Source organism: Canis aureus, chromosome 9 (assembly GCF_053574225.1).
Source record: "Canis aureus isolate CA01 chromosome 9, VMU_Caureus_v.1.0, whole genome shotgun sequence".
Lineage (NCBI taxonomy): Eukaryota > Metazoa > Chordata > Mammalia > Carnivora > Canidae > Canis > Canis aureus.
The window spans coordinates 26,005,290-26,017,528 of record NC_135619.1 but is presented as its reverse complement, the minus strand read 5'-3'; the positions used below and the strand labels follow the sequence as shown (position 1 = coordinate 26,017,528).

General features: G+C 37.4%; 1 long non-coding RNA gene across 2 annotated transcripts in view; it reads right to left on the bottom strand.

The window, feature by feature from the left end:
- LOC144320525 (uncharacterized) overlaps positions 1–12,239 on the bottom strand; it is a 121,021-nt gene that overhangs the window by 96,612 nt on the left and 12,170 nt on the right. The window lies entirely within an intron of this gene.

Below are 12,239 nucleotides of genomic sequence, written 5' to 3'. Positions count from 1 at the left end.
ATCCAATGCAATTAACATGACATCATTAAAGTAATATAGTTCAGAATGTCAAGATGGTCCATATCTACTTAAACTATGTTATGACAAAAGACATGAGACTTAAAACAGCCCTGGAACAAGCCTATAAATTAATATTATTATCCATTCCATATGAATATTAACTATTTTTTATTCTTTTTCTAACTGAAACAGAAAAGAAAGCATTTTCCAACTCAGTAACCACTCACCATGTACCTAAGGCCAAACTAATCCACTCTAGCAAAGGATCTTGAGAGAAGAAAATATCTCAGATTATTGGATGAGGAAAGCAGCTGGAGGAGTAGTGTAATCATGGTGGTTCTTTGAAAAGGGATGCAAGAGGAGTCAGAGTCAAAGGAGAAGGCAATATAATGATGGAAGCAAAGATTACAGTAATATACATTGACAATGGAGGAGGGGCCACAAACCAAGGAATACTGATGACCACTAGAAACTGAAAAGGGCAGAGCAACAGATTCTCCCTTCAGAGCTTCCAGAAGGAACTAGCCCTGCTTATACCTTACCCTTAGTCCAGTGAAACTGACTCTGGACTTCTGACTTTAGAACTGTAAAAAATATATATATATATATTATGTGGCTTTAAACCAACAGTTTGTTACAGCAGCCATAGTAAACTAATACTGCCAAAAATGTGGCTGGTGTGTGTCCCTGCCTACCACTCTGTGGTAAAGTCATGAAATCTCAGCCTCTAGGTCTTACAGGAGGTGTATAAGCTTCACCACAACACCTGTACCCTAGAAATCCTGTACTGTAACAAAGAAAAGGAAGCAGGCAGAAAATAAGGTTCCATGAGATTAACTACATTCTGTAAGTCAAGATGGATCAAAATCATAGTCTACCATTCATGTGTAGGGAGCACTAGTTATCATTTAGAGATAGAAGATCATGCTGATCTTAAACAGTACCTACCAGACAGGAACCCCAAATGAAGCCGTCTTAGACACTAGATTCTAAGATACTAGATTGTAAGACACAAAGATGGATTGACATCCAGAAACATCACTTGTTCATGAGCTAATCTAAGGGTCCTCGGGTTTATGCCTCATGGAACCAAATCAGGAAATAGCTGCTGACTATTTCTATAATCACAGGAATGGTGTATTCTGCAAGACTACAATAATACAAATACATCGCTGTAGTTCCTCAGGGTTCCTATTCTACCATGCCCTGTATATTTAGGGTATATTGGCCCAAAAGGTAAAATCCAACCAAGAATCACAGATATTGGAGGTTGGTAACCATGTTTAATCAGACACTGGTTGATTGAGACAAACTAATGCATAATGCTCAATTCCAGATAAAGTTGCTCCTTTCCCTCCCTTCCCCACACATCCCTTGTGATTCTCTCTGATTCTTCTTCCTCTGGTAACCTTACATATCTCCTCTCCTACCCACACTCCCACCAGGCTCAGTTCAGTAAGAGTGGGCAAAAGTAAAACTAGAAGAAAGCCAAAAACTACTGTCCCAAAGGTAGCAAATCCTTAAGTGCTTGGCATTTGTTCCTTTAGATGTGGTATATGAAAGACCATGGCTTACTACTCTAGTTCCCATCTTTCCTATCCTTAAGAGAATCATAAAAGTAAGTTTAGCTCTGAAAAAGTCATCTTAATAGAATAGATATAAGGCTCACCACAGTAAACTTAGACTATGGTAAGTGTTGAGCTTTTTATTACTCATCACCTAACTTAGGACTGGGTCAAAGAGGGAGCAAGGGTGATGATTTTCAAGACTGTTTCATGAAAGGCAGAGAGACTACATTATTGCATATTTTCTCCTAGGACAGAGGCAGAAATATGAAAGAAAACTTCTATTGGTTCAACCACCAGTTTAATACATCAGTGCATTCATCTCTGTAATATGTGGATAAGAATGAAATTACCTTTATATGTATATACACTGAACAAAAACACACTCACTATTTGAACCTTGCCATTCATACGGCCATGGCTTCTATTTTCCAAAGGAATAAAAACACCTGCAGAAGAAAATCCCCAAATCCCAGCTGAAATAAATTTTATATTTGTTCTGTTTTCAACTGCCAAAATTAGATAATCGTAAAGAAAACCTAAGGAAACACCTCAACAAGATTCTTCTTTAAGATGACCTCAGATTTGGGATCCCTGGGTGGCGCAGCGGTTTGGCGCCTGCCTTTGGCCCAGGGCGCGATCCTGGAGACCCGGGATCGAATCCCACATCGGGCTCCCGGTGCATGGAGCCTGCTTCTCCCTCTGCCTGTGTCTCTGCCTCTCTCTCTCTCTGTGACTATCATGAATAAATAAATAAAATCTTTAAAAAAAAAAAAAAAAAGATGACCTCAGATTTTTTTATAAAATGGGAGGAGGAGACATTTTTAAAACAAAAACAGCAAAAAACATTTTTATTTACTTTTAAACTGCACAAGAGCACTGAAACAGCTGAGCAGGACCATTGAACAACTATTTGAGTACGCATGCATATGACAGTTATTCATATTTTAATCTCACCTATTAAACAGACATAAACCATTCCAAAGAGAAGATTCCACTTATTTTGCAAAGACTTCCAAAGGAAAAAACTTTGACACTTCATATCATCTGTCAGGAAGCTTCTTTTTTAATGAGAGTGAGTAATTACTTCTCTTCCTATGAAAGAGTATACTAATATACCTTAGTTCCTAGAGTATAGGTCTCAGCAGGAAACAGAAGACACTCAGCTAAGGTTTGAAGATATTTTAATAAACAGACTATCCACAGATGTATGAAAAGAGTTAAGAGATTCAACAGGGATGTTGAGCACTCTGGGACTGTTAACACTTCTAGGCCTGAAGGGACAAGCTGGAGCTGGAGTGAAGGACGAGTTGGGAAAATGGAAGCCTACAGCTGTAGAGCTTCAACCACAGCCAGTACACAGCTCTAAGGCAAGGACAGAGAGAAGGAAGAAATGCTTTGATCTCTCCTCTCTCCCTCCTCACATCCTACAACCTCTTGCTGGTTGCCTAAACCAACTAGAAGCCAGAGAACAAGAAAGTCTACATAATGCAGTGTATGCAGTTTATGTAGTTAGTATTTCTTGAGACAATGCACTCCATTTTTAGAAAATTCTAACTTTGAGGGCACCTAGGTGGCTCAGGGGTTGAGCATCTGCCTTTGGCTCAATTTGGGCTCCCGGAGTTCTGGGATCGAGTTCCACATCAGGTTATCCACAGGAAGCCTGCTTCTCCCTCTGCCTATGTCTCTGTCTCTCTCTGTGTGTCTCTCATGAATAAATAAATAAATAAAATCTTAAAAAAAAAAGAAAATTCTAACTTTGAAAATTCTTGTGTAGCCAACACCTCTTCAGGGCCTCCAATCACTCTTTCTAGTTCTAACCCATTGGGCCATGCATCATTCCTTGGGGCTATACAAATATGTTTCTACAAGGTAGCCAGTAAATATTTAAACAGAACTATTATGTTCCTCTGAATCTTCTTTTCAGTAGAGTTCAGTAGTAAGTCCTTATCATTTATCTTTTTGTTTCAAAATTAGAATAACTTTGTTTTACTCCATATGAAAGTAATATATTATTACCGTAAAAAATTTTAATATAGTGTATATAACATATATGTAAAAGCCTCCCTCCTAATTCCACATCCTCAAAATAACTATAGTTGAGATTTTAATGTATATGATAGACACAATTGAGATGGCTATCCAGTTCACAACTATACCTCAGTGGCCACGTCCATGCTATGGAAGCAGTCTACTTCCATGACAACACTCTAGCAAATTGTAGATTCTCACCCTCATGGTAACACTGGTTAAAAATGTGAGCATAGGATACAAGGCTAATCAGAATCCTTTCCTGAGATTTTCAAAGTGGGAAGTTCAAAAGAGGAATCTTTTTTCCCCACTCTGGTTTTAGAGTTGTACAATGCGTATCTGTAGAAGTAGCTGGCAGCTATGTTCCCCACAACATGGAGAAATCCTGTCTGCAATAAAAGAATGAAGCTAAAATAAGATAAACAAAGAGATGAAAGACAGGGGTGGGGGGAAGGCTGGAAGTATTCAGGTTCCATTATCTGGTCCCTGAATTCCCTAAAATTTCCTTGCTTCTTAAAGCAAATTCTTTTTTTCTTTTTTTAAAAGATTTTATTTTTAAGTAATCTCTACACACAATATGGGGCTAAAATGACATCTCCAGAGATCAGGAGTTGCACAGTCCACCTACTGAGCCAGCCAGTCTCCTCATTTTTTTTTTAAGTTTTATTTTTAAGTAGTCTTAAAGTAATTTATTTTAGTGTGAGCTACTTCAGTCCTTTCAACAAATCTCCTTTTCTATATAAACTAATTTTAGTTGAATTTGCCACCCTAGGAGTTACTGGCTAATTCAAAGAATATCTTTTCAAAATTTTAAAATGCATCAAAAATATGTTCAAATAAGTGGGATTATAATACAATTACTGTTATTTAATTTGTTTTGCTTCTTAACTTAAAAATAATCATGGACTTCTTTCCACAGAAAAACCTCTACATCTCTCATCAGTATTAATGGCTCTCTGACCAGTTCTAAGGATTCATCTGTGTAAGGTACCATTTTTTTATTTAACCAATTATATATGGAAAACATTTAGATAATTTTTCATTTAAGTGGTATAAACAATATTTCACTTATCCTGTACATATATTATTGCATACATGTGCAATTATTTATTTAGAATAAATAATTCCAAAAGTAGGGTTGTTGGCTCAAAGAATATGTACATTTAAAACTTTAATACTTATTATCGAATTTTCCTCTAGAAAAGTTGTAAACATTTCTATTTCTAACAACTGTGTAGGTAAGTGCCCTCACCAGCACTGAGCATAATCACAGTTTAATCTTTATCAATATGGTTGTCAAATGGGCTGCCTCATTGCTGTTTTTGTTCACTTATTTGTTTGAAAGATTGAACATATTTTCATTTTCATTGGCCACTTATAACTATCTTTTTTCTCTTCTCCCTTTTTTTCCTCCTCTTCTTCCTCTACCTCCTTCTTTGAGAATGGCATTCTGTAACAAACATAATACTCCAGGACTAATATATAGGGTCCAGAACAGGACAGGGATATCAATCACTGCATTTATTCCGAATGCTTCCAGTAATGCTGTCAAATATTACATGCATTTTTGAGTTACATATGAGTTAAGTGACAAAAGCCAATTTAAACTGGCTTAAGGAGTAAAGGGACAATGAGTTCACATAATTAAGAAGCCAAGGGGTTTTACTAGATTGAAATCCACTCTGAACCAAATACTGACCAGGCAGTGCAATACATTGACTGATGAAACCCTTGGTCACCTACTTCATCCCTAGAGCCAGAGGTGAAGCACCATTTAGAAATATCTTGTACTAAGGGTGGGAAAAGACTAGATTCTAAAAACAAAAAGACTAGATTCTAGATATTGTTACCAAAAGGAGGTTAAAGGATACCAGAGAGGCAAATCAATGAATGACTCCTACAGATAGTTGCATTTATTATTGACTAAATAAATTGCCAACCAAAACCCTGATATATTTTTCACAAAGAAATTAAGACCATGATCGCCAACTCTTCCTGGAAAGAAGACTGAATCTTCCACCTTTTTTTCAGGTTACTTTTAGTAGGGGTAGATAATACAGATATAATTAGCCTAACAGCCCTAATTAAGAATTAAGAATTAAAGAGGATATAAACAAGCGGGCATGTATGAAGTTCATCTATTGGAAGCAATATTGTTAACATGTCAGTTCTCCCCAAGTTGGTGTATAGATTGAATGGAATCAAAACAATAAACATATATCCATCACCCCACCACCACCAATTTTTTGCACACCCCTTTATGCTTCTCCTCTTTCTCTTCCTATTTTTTCTTAATCCTTAGTCTGCTTAGGCTGCCATAACAAAATACCACAGACTGGGTAGCTTAAATGACAGAAATTTCTCACAGTTCTGGAGTCTAGATGTCCTACATCAATATGCCAGTCAATTTAGTTTCTGATGAGAGCTCTCTTCCTGACTTACAGATGGCCGCATTCTTGTTGCATCCTCATATAGTCATTCCTCTGTGGCATGGAGAGAAAAGGCTCTGGTGTTCTTTACCGCTCTTATAAGGACACTAGTTCTTTTGGATTAGCATCGCATTCAAATGATCTCATTTAACCTTTATCACTTCCTAAACGTCCTATCTCCAAACATATCACATTGGAAGTCTGGTGAGGCTTATTGACCACTTCTCAGAATAATGTTTTAAAGTTCATAAAGTGAAACACTTGGATTTCCCCCAAAATTATATTGGGATATATTTCTATCTCTGTGACCAAAAAAAGCTCTGTACACAAGGACCAATACTCAAGAGTCTTGAAGACATTTTAAATCCTGATTTTATCATATGTTTGCCCTCTACCCTAGAGTTACAGTGGTAGCACATTTGATTTGCCTTTCTTTATCATCCTCATCAAAATCTTTAATAAAAATGTTGGTCAACTAATATGTGACAAGGGAACAAAGAATACTCAAAGGAAAAAAGACAGTTTCTTCAGTAAATTGTGCTAGGACCACTGTATATTCACACATAAAAAAATGAAACTGGACCTCTATCTTTCACCGCTCACAAAAATTAACTCTAAATGGATTAAAAACTTATATGGAAGACCTAAAGCCATAAAGCTCCTAGAAAAAAATATGGGGAAAAAGCCTTGACATGGGTCTTGATAATCATTTTTCTGGATGTGAGACCTAAAGCATAAACAATCAAATCAAAATAAGCGCCACCTTCAGCCTGGGGTATGATTCTGGAGACCCAGGATCAAGTCCCACGTCAGGCTCCCTTCATGGAACCTGCTTCCCCCTCTGCCTGTGTCTCTCTCTATGTCTCTCATAAATAAATAAATAAAATCTTTAAAAAATAAAAAAAACAAACAAGTAGGACTACATCAAACTAAAAAGCTTTTGTAAAGCAACAGAAACCATCAACAAAGTGAAAAGACAACCCATAGAACAACAACAAAAAAATTGCAACCATACATCTGATAAGGGTTAATATTCAAAATATATATTTTAAAAACTTCATACAACTTAATAGCAAAAAACAAAACCCAATTAAAAATGGGCAAAGGACCTGAATAGATATTTTCCAAAAAAGATATATAAAAGACCAACAGGTACATGAAAAGATGTACAAGTCATTAGGGAAATGTATATTTAAACCACAGTGTGGTATATCACCTCTTGCCTGTTACAATGGCCATTATCAAAAAGACAAGCAATAACAAATACTGGCATGGATCTAGAGAAAAGAGAACACTTGTGTACTACTGCAGGGATTGTAAATTAGTACAGCCATTATAGAAAAGTCCTCAAAAAATTAAAAATAGAACTACCATATGATCCAGCAATTCCACTGCTGGGACTATATCCAAAAGAAATGAAAACATTAGCTTGAAAAGATATTTGCACCCTCATGTTCATAGCAGCATTATTTACAGTAGCCAAGACATGAGAAAACTTGAGTGTCCATTGAGTGGATATGAGTGGATAAAGAATGAATGAAGGAATAAATAAATAAATAAATAAATAAATAAATAAATAAATAAATAAATAAATAAATAAATATCGCAGCCACTTAAAAATGAGGAAATCCTACCACTTGTAGCAATATAGATGGACCTTAAAGGCATTATGCTAAATGAAGTAAGTCAGATAAAGACAAATACTATATCATCTTACTTACAATTGGAATCTAAAAGTTTACATAAAAGTTTATGAGTTCGGAACCTGGGTGACTCAGTGATTGAGCATCTGCCTTTGGCTCAGGTGGTGATCCCGGGGTCCTGTGATCGAGTTCCGCATTAGGCTATCTGCAGGGAGCCTGCTTCTCGCTCTGCCTATGTTTCTGCCTCTCTCTGTGTATCTCTTATGAATAAATGAATAAAATCTTTTTTAACAAGTTTATGAGTTTACATTAAAAAGAGTTCAGACTTATGGTCACTACAGGTGGAGGGTAGGGAAGGAGGGAATTGGAAGAAGGCAGTCAAGTTACAAACTTTCAGTTATAAGATAGGTAAGTAGGGATGCCTCGGTGACTCAGAGGTTTAGTGCCTGCCTTCAGCCAAGGGTGTGATCCTGGAGTCCCGGGATCAAGTCCCACAACGGGCTCCCTGCATGGAGCCTGCTTCTCCCTCCGCCTGTGTCTCTCATGAATAAATCAATAAAATCTTTAAAAAATTAGATAGGTAAGTATTAGGATATAATGAACAAAATGGTGACTGCAGTTAATACTGCTGTATGACATGTTGAAAAGTTGTTGAGAGTTAATCCTAAAAGTTCTCATCAGAAGGAAATTTTTTTCCTTTTCTTCCTGCATTTCATTTTATCTATATGAGATGATAGATGCCAGCTGAACTTATTAGTAATCATTTTTACAACACATGTAAATCAAATCATTGTACTGTATGCCTTAAATTTATACAGTAATGTCAATTATTTCTCAATAAAACAGGGGGGGATTTTATTAATATTAAGTCTCACAGGTTGGAGCAGAGAAAGCTGTCAAAACAACCACTAGTGGCATCATTCAGCCAGTTATTTCAGAAATTATGCATTATCACCCCATGTTCTCAAATTTAAGAAGTCCATGTCAAATGTCCTGTTGAGTAATTAGTATTACTCTAGTGTTTTCCTGATCTTCCCGAGGAGCAACTCCAACAAATAAAAGTTGTTTGAAATTTGGAAATTTTCTGCTGGGACACCCGCCCCCAGATGTTTATAGCAGCAATGTCCACAATAGCCAAACTGTGGAAGGAGCCTCGGTGTCCATCGAAAGATGAATGGATAAAGAAGATGTTGTCTATGTATACAATGGAATATTACTCAGCCATTCGAAACGACAAATACCCACCATTTGCTTTGATGTGGATAGAATTGGAGGGTATTATGCTGAGTGAAATAAGTCAATCGGAGAAGGACAAATATATGGTCTCATTCATTTGGGGAATATAAAAAATAGTGAAAGGGAATAGAAGGGAAGGGAGAAGAAGTGGGAAGGAAATATCAGAAAGGGAGACAGAACATGAAGACTCCTAACTCTGGGAAACGAACTAGGGGTGGTGGAAGGGGAGGAGGGCGGGGGGCGGGGTGGGGGTGAATGGGTGATGGGCACTGAGGGGGGCACTTGACGGGATGAGCACTGGGTGTTATTCTGTATGTTGGCAAATTGAACACCAATAAAAAATAAATTTATTATTAAAAAAAAGAAATTTGGGAATTTTCTCTGCAGATAATGATTAATAGAAGGGAATCTTGTCCTTGGATCAGTATGGTGGTTCTTTTTTTTAATAAATTTATTTTTTATTGGTGTTCAATTTGCCAACATACAGAATAACACCCAGTGCTCATCCCGTCAAGTGCCCACCTCAGTATCCGCCACCCAGTCACCCCCACCCCCGCCCACCTGCTCTTCCACCACCCCTAGTTCGTTTCCCAGAGTTAGGAGTCTTTCATGTTCGGTCTCTCTTTCTGATATTTCCCACTTATTTTTCTCCTTTCCCCTTTATTCCCTTTCACTATTTTTTATATTCCCCAAATGAATGAGACCATATAATGTTTGTCCTTCTCCGATTGACTTATTTCACTTAGCATAATACCCTCCAGTTCCATCCACATCGAAGCAAATGGTGGGTATTTGTCGTTTCTAATGGCTGAGTAATATTCCATTGTAGTATGGTGGTTCTAAAGTACACTACAAACTAAGATCAGACTTCTCTTTTTAAAACTATATCTTTTTTAAAAATGCTCAGCAGTACTCCCTTTTGCTCACCTCTGAGTTCATCTAGATATTTAGACTCATAAGACCAGAGTAGCTTACACTTGGAACCAAAGGATACAAGGACAAAAAGCATGTCAGAAATGTAATATCAGACATTGCCTTCAAATAGGAATCCTCAAAGCAATCTATCAGTCCAGGAGCTTGTCTTCATTGACCACTACCAATTAACAGTTCAAGTGGAAGAGAATGAGATCCACATGGACATGTACAATGGTCATCCTGGGTTAGAAACTCCCATGTCCCAGTAGGAACAAATATTCATGAACATAACTTCTAGGAACCCCCCAAAAGACAATGAGTTATTTAGAAAAGCCCAAAGTTTTGGGTTCACTCCAGAAATTTATAGTTCACAACTCTGCTAGTCTAGGTGAATTCACCAGAGTCATTTTTACTGAAAATAACACTGCTGGTTATACAGCTGACATTCTACCTTAACAGGTTTCCAGCAAAACATAATAAGAAAGCTAATCCAAAGTGAAATTTGGCCACAAAGAAAGAGAAAGGTTTTCCTAACCTTTTACTTATTCTTTCTATATAGCCTTTCCCAAATTTCTAGTTAAATACCTTAAGAAGTCACCTATACACACAAACACACATACACTCACACACACACAAAATCACATCAATACCAAAAACTACGACAGATGAGCATTTCAATGCTGGAGTCTGAGAGAAATTGTATTATGAGACAGATGGAATTTCCATGAGGGAAAGCACTTAAATTCTGATCATGAAACAGATGGCCTGAAAAGGAGTAAGAAAATAATGCATACTTTACCACGGTTTCTGAAGAGATATGAGGTCTCTACCAACCAGAAATTTAGAAAAGTATTCCTCTTTTCAAAAGTGGCCAATCCATGAATTGACTCTTTCCTGCTTACTGTGGAAAGACAATTTTCTAGCAATCCCTTGTGTTTCTGCATATGTTGTAAAGAGGCATTGACAGCTTTTGTTCCAGCATATCTATTCAGAATGTTTGTATAGAAAACAGTTTTGAAAGATAGAAATGATGTCTCCCTCTAGAGTAGATGGCAGTTTTGTTTCCTGACCCAAAATAAGAAAGCTAATGTCTTTAGTGAAATGTTTCAGTGAGAACTGACCTAGTAGACAAGAGATAACAGAGACCTAACCTAACCTACTAAGGAAGCTAGTAAGAATCAAGTTGATTTATATTGTAAATCTCAGAAAATTTCAGGAATTATAATAATGCTCCAGGTATATCTGAAGGCAAAGTGTTGAACTGAGCTGAAAACAGGAAAAATGGTTGAGAATCTACATTTAAAAAAAAAAAAAAAAGCTTCTCTTACCTTCCCAGCCTAAGACTTGGGGACACCCGTTAAAGCTAAGGGATTACTTGCCTCCAAAAACAGATGAACTGAAAGTCTTCATATTGAAAGGTGAATTATTCCCTAGCTCTCCCCCCATGGTCCTCTCACAGACCAATAGCAGGCAAGTTTATACTCTATGCTGACTGTTCTCTGTTTAGCTCTCCACCAATCTCTGCCTTACTCTGGGAGGATATCTATAAGGCTTCTTATGCCTTTGGCTTTGACTTAAAATCAGCCAAAGAGAGGCTCCAGCAGAATAAAAAAAGGTGGAAGGAGAGAGGGGTTGGGCTATGTATTCTACTCTGTCCCCCAACACCACCACACACTTTCGACAGTGGCTGCGTTCCTCTGTTTTCAAACACAGCAACCATTGGTTGTCCTCTCATATCCAGTTACAGATCTCTCCAGGTTCCAGTAACACTGTTCTTTCTCCTAGCATCTTTAGGCCTGGGGGAGATAAAACCTTTATCTCTGTTTTTCATCTTTGGGTATTTCACCATCCCTTGAAGGGTCCTGTTTGTAAATATTCCTCTCATTTAATTCCCCTCAAGGCACCCTTCCATTATGCACTGCAGGTGGAGTGATCCAACTGCTTCCTGGAGGCCCAAACAGATACATTCCCTGTGGAAGTTTTCCAGAAGCCTCTAGTGAACCTGAACAAGCCTAAGAGAAAGATCTACAGATGTTTGTTCCTAAACAAAAGGGAACAGCATGAATGGGTGCCCAGAAGCATGAAACAAAATGCTCACTGTATTCTAAGAACTATACTAGAAGGGTGAAGTGAGGAGTGATTGAAGAGGAGGCTCAGAAGTAGACAAATGCCAACTCATAGGGTACTTTTTAAGCCACCTCAAGGATGGCTTTACCCTGTAAGCTCTGCAGAGATACTAAAGTATTTCAAGTATGAGTTTCAGATCAAAGTGAAGACAACAATAAAGGAAAATTTGATATCAGCAAGGCAATAAAATGGGCAAAATGATAGAAACAAACAACTGCAGTGGTTTGCGTCAAAAGTACTAAAAGTCATAACTCTGACAGTAGCAGAAGAACGAGGAAAAAGAAAATTCAAGG